This window comes from Sesamum indicum, linkage group LG15 (genome assembly GCF_000512975.1).
Source record: "Sesamum indicum cultivar Zhongzhi No. 13 linkage group LG15, S_indicum_v1.0, whole genome shotgun sequence".
Taxonomy (NCBI): domain Eukaryota; kingdom Viridiplantae; phylum Streptophyta; class Magnoliopsida; order Lamiales; family Pedaliaceae; genus Sesamum; species Sesamum indicum.
In genome coordinates this window covers 7,053,310-7,059,105 of record NC_026159.1, presented here as the reverse complement: position 1 = coordinate 7,059,105, position 5,796 = coordinate 7,053,310, and positions in this window count along the sequence as shown.

Genomic DNA, 5,796 nt, shown 5'->3' with positions numbered 1-5,796 from the left:
ACTAAAATTATATTTTTTAAAATATAAATATATAAATCTTATAAATAAGTTTAGTCGAAAACTCTCTTAGGGAATGCTCGGGAAAAGTTCTATAAGAAAAAAAAAAGTCAGATGCAGCTGAATAAAAAATAGATAGTGGTTGTAAAAAAAAGTAAAAAGTAGATAAAAACTAAATTTGGCAGCATCTAGGAAAATTAAAAACACGTCTAAAATAAGCTTAACTGATTAAAGACCATTTTATCCTTATGTGTTGAAAGGATACTACTATTACTTAATATTTTGTTAATAATAAATTATTTTCTCTCAAAAATAATACATTTAATTTTCATTAGTATATTTATTGTTTATTTTATAAATATTTATCATTTATATTATTAAAATATTGAATACTAATAGATATTAATTTAATAATACTCCAACTAAAAAATATAATTATTCAATCATATACAATAAATAAAATAACTTGCATGATTAATGCAAAAAAATATTTTTTATTAATTAATCATAATAATTAAATTTATATTTTTCTATGATATATGAATACTATCAGATAACACAGAAAAAAATAAAAATTCTAAAATATCAAATATATGAGCACATACATTTTATTAGTTTTATACAATCCAAATTATTTGAAAATTCTAATATCAATTTTTAGATGTGCAATTTTAAAAATTAATAAAAAAAAGTGTAAATTCAAATTAAAATTATTATAACAAAGGTAAAAATAGTATAAATAAAAGAAGTTGAATTTATTTACGAAAAAATCAAAACAGCTAGAAGCACAAATTTGACTTAAAAATATTTATTTTTAAAAAATTTAAAAATAAAAGTTGATAATTTTAACACCTCAAAAATATTTTTTTTAAAAATCAAAATTAAAAAATATTTTTCAAAAACTCTTCCATAATCATTTCACCTTATATTTACTTTATGTGTGCATGACGTGGACTTCTTATTTACCACTTTCACTTAGGCTGTACTTTTTAAGTTAGTTTCTAAGTCTTTGGATGTATATATTTAATTACATCATAATACATTCTATTGGAACATCATTATTATTTGTTTTAGTTAAAAACAAATGTCTGCCCTCTACTAATATTTATGCTATGAAGTCTATAAAAAGTAGAAATTACATTTTATATCCCACAAGTTAGTTTTTTTATGATTTTGATTTTATTATTCGTAAATTTATCATATTGCATTTCATAACTGTAATATTTGCAGTTTTAGTGCCAAATCTTAGTTCCGTTAAATTATTACGGAAACAACACGTGCATGACACAATCACTGTTAAGTTTTGAGGGGAATTAAGGTTGTCTCCATTATATAGATACGTATGGATCGTTGATTTTAATCAGACCACTAAAGTTAGAGGAATTTAGCATCTCCCGTCCTATATTTCAGAGAATCAGTATACTTTTCATTTTATTAGTTAAGAAATTTTTATTAATGGTCCCATAAATTATAAAAATTTATGCTTTTAGCTCTTTTATCATATTGCGTCAGTATTTTGATGAAAAGAGCATGTGGCTGTTAGTTCTTTGGCCTTCTGGACAACGGCCACATGCTTAACACATGACATTTTTCTCTGAAATACTAATAGAATATGATGAAAGGATTAAAAATTGAGATTCTTAATTTGTAACTTATGGAATCACGTGAATGAAAATTCCGTGAATTATGGGATGAAAGTGTATGTACTGGTCTTAAGACAGGGGACGAAAATATTAAGTGCTTTAAAAAAACTTCGAATTACTTTAATTTTCAACTTTATTTTGTTGAATAGCGAGGAATTTCAATTTTTTTTTTAATATAGCGTCGTCTAAATTTCAATTCTCCATATTCGACACTCAAATTCAAATATATTAATCCAAATGCAGTCTCAGAAAATTATAAATGGAAAAACAAATTCATATATAAGAAAAATTAAACATGTTTAATTCGAATTGATATTTTAATTTTTTTAATTAGTGGATATTAACATCATTGGGCATTAGGCTTACTATTAATTAAAAAATAATGATATTTATATTCATATATGAAGCACTTGATGGCTATTAATTCTCATAATTAAATACTATAAAGTAAACTATATAATATATACTCTTATATATTTTAAAATTAAAAATCTTGGTCTTTTTTCTTTCTTTATTTTTTTTTTCAAAGTAATAAAGGTACAGTTTGACTAAGCGGAATTAAATTTAATATTGGCAACAATAATTTACAGTATTACTTTAAAAGTAATTATAATTGAAAATTAATTTTTATGACATAATTACTCTAATTGATGATAAGATAATGTTAATTAATTTAAATTAATTTGGAAAAGAATATTGAATTGGAGGCAAAGGTTATGAATGATTTGGGTGGACAAGTCCTTTGGAGAAGGAAGGTATATAAAAACAGTGGGAGTCTCATTTCTAGGCATAAAGTGCCACTTGGCGTCTTCTGATTGGGTACAACATTTAAGGTACTTTACGTAGAAGATAACCAACACCAAAAATATCCCTACCTACGTAGGGCTGCCTTTGGGACAATGTGGGCTTCCACGTCCAATTTTCAACTCTTTCAACAAAAATATATACATATATATATATATATATATATATATTAATCAAACATTAATCAGATGTTTTTGTTTTGCTTTTGTACCGTTCACTACAAAGATATTGATTATTTGCAACGATTTTAAATGATTACGATTGAAATGTCATAGTAAATTGGTGATAATTCATTTATATTTTCATCATGATTAATAAAAACTTGTGATGATCTCATGAATATTAGGTATGGTTCAAATATTTGTCATAATTTTTGATTATGATTAATAATTTGATCTCGTCTATTTGAAACAATAACTAATAGTCAATTGCATCGTTCTGGTGAATAATGATACACCATTTTTTTTTATCTTTTGATTATATTAATTTACTATAATAAAAAAGTCAATTTAATATATAAGTGCAAGACCGTATCAGAAATATAATATTTAATCATGAGTAATTGTTATGATTAATAATAAATAGTCATTGACCAAGGCAACAGAATGATTGTTGGATGTGGTTTCTATGAAGGTAGCTAACCGGCTAAAAATTAGAGCAAATATTTTTACCATAGCTCTTGGTTGTGATAAAAGCTTTTTTATGATGGAAAGTTAATATTTGCATCACTTTTTACTTAATCATAATTAATAATAATTATTTACCATAATTTTTAGTCATAATTATTACTACTGTAGCCAATAATAACTTTTTTTTCTAGTCCATAATATAATATCTACTCGAATATGGATCAATATATATACTTATTGACAAATTAATGAAGATTTCTAGTGTAGCCCTGATCGATGCTCATATATAATTGATTCTAGTTTATAATTGTGATGCGTGTAAAAATCACATGTATGAGACGATCCATGGACTTAGGATCTATTGGGCTGAATTCATTTGCAAGCATACAACGGGGACCTGCAAAAGAAATGAGTATTTTGATACTCAAGTCACTATTCAATTTATGGAGGCTTAATTTTATTTTCAGAAACATATTGGGCCTCGTTATGAGCATAGGGAAAAGATAGTTGGACTATATGCTTTCTTTAATAGGGCAAAATAGTCATTAATTAGGCCTAAGTGTCGAAACTGTTAATATTTTAAAAGTTGAAAGACTAAAATATAATTTCAATATGTTTAGGGACTGAAAATAAATTAATAGCAATATATGAGGACCAAAACTATAATTATCCCAAAAGAGACGTAAAGGTAAAATAAGGAGCTATAATAAAATAACAATAGAGAAAACCATGTGCGTGTTAGCTAGATTGCTTTTATGAGTGAGAAAAATGTTACCATACGTCAAAGGAGGAGGGCTAGGTTTAATAACGGTCAATCCCAGCAGATGAAAAGGCATGCTCCGAAAGGACTCCAGTTGGCGGTTTGCTTAGAGATAAGACCCATCAAGGGTTTGCAATTGTTAGCAAAAACATTTACGGATCCTAGTTGAGCGAACGATCTTCCAAGGTATATGCTCTTTGGGGGGATGCGCCCTGAGATTCCAGGAGGCAATTAGGGGGTGAGGCATATCCTCTCGTCTTTATCACAATCCACGTTGACGCCTTCATGCAAATGGCTGCCCGCCACTTAGGAACGATAGCCAACTCAATCATCTTGTCGGCACAAGATATTTTGGGTCAGTGAATCTGGGTCGTAGCCCACCTCTGATCAGCCTGCTGGCTTGGGATCTAGCCCATCAAGGGGCCATTCCCCCGGGGGCTCTATCGACTGAGCCTTTGAGCGGGTCAAACTATCTAATTAAGTTGGGCACAATAATTTTGGATGTAATTTATCCTTTTATATATATATATGTATGTAGAAAATAATAATCATTTATATATTTAATACATAAAATACCATGTATAGTATAAATTTAATGGTATTTTGGCCAGCTGCTGGACAAGATGTACCGAGGGCCATTACATGTAAGGAGTTGGATTCTCTATATGTTGAATCCGTCTATCGCCTAACATGAGCATTCATGGTAAGCATTGGTCTAAACTTTCCAAAGCAGGTAAGAATACATAATTCTATATATGTTTTCACTTTTGTGAAATACATATACTGCAAAACCAATCAAATGAACATGAAAACCACATATTAATCTTTCTGTAAAAAGATTAACTATCCTCACATAAAAAACCCCATGCATTATTTGCAAGTATCAATAATGAGACTGTGCTGCAAATTACTAGTTGATTATAATAATTCAACAGGTTCTTTAAATTAATAACCGTAAACGATTATCGATAATTAAAATTAATAAATTATAAACTTATATAAAATAAAATAATTACACCCACACAATAATGAGACTGAAACCTATTATCTTATAAAATTATAAAATTTCAATAGTAACCATATTATATATATATAAATATCATTGCCTCATAAATACCAACAACCATAATTTATACAGAATTGTTGTCACTGTATATTAAATTTACAAAATATTTTAATAGTCGGTGACAGATTATTTTAATATATAACATAATCAAATCAAATTATTCCTAAGTTTTGTAGGTTGATTGTGAATAGATTCTTTCTATACAGTTCTTAGTGAAAAAGGTGAAAGAGATGGTTAATTAGAGAGGGGGTGGGAGAGGAAGGGGCGGCAAAAGTGATGTGGACGCGGTTGCTCGCGGTGCGGTCGGCCATCACGCGGCGGACCGCATCATTCACTCTTAACACTTCCCCGTCCCCACCACCACCACCACCACCACCACCGCCGTGCCCTCTCCTTTTCTTGTACATATATATCCTCTTTAAGCAATACTTAGAAAATATGTAGTTCCTGATTTAGATAAGTCTTTCAGAGTATGTTATAAGATATTTTGGAATTTGTAAGATTATATAAACTCATATATTTTATTAAAGACAATAGCTTATAAGATAATAAATTTTATTTAAAAAAATTACTAAGGTATTTGAATAAAATAAAATCATGGAACTCGTAACGTGTTAGTAAAAAAAAATTTTATAATTAAACTGATTATTTCTGGCCTACATATAAGTTACTACCGTTTAAAAGATATGGTACGCCAGTACTTCATAGTCAAATATAATTAACGCAAAAACTCAAGTTTTAATCATTGTTAATCAAAATTTGTCATGATTTTAGTTGCTTCCAAAATCTTTTTTTTTATAAGTTTTAGCTATAATTAATACTTTGGTCTCGCCCGTAAAAACACCGATTCAAAATTATCGTGCACATATAATTAATTAGTTTTTACCAAAATTTGTT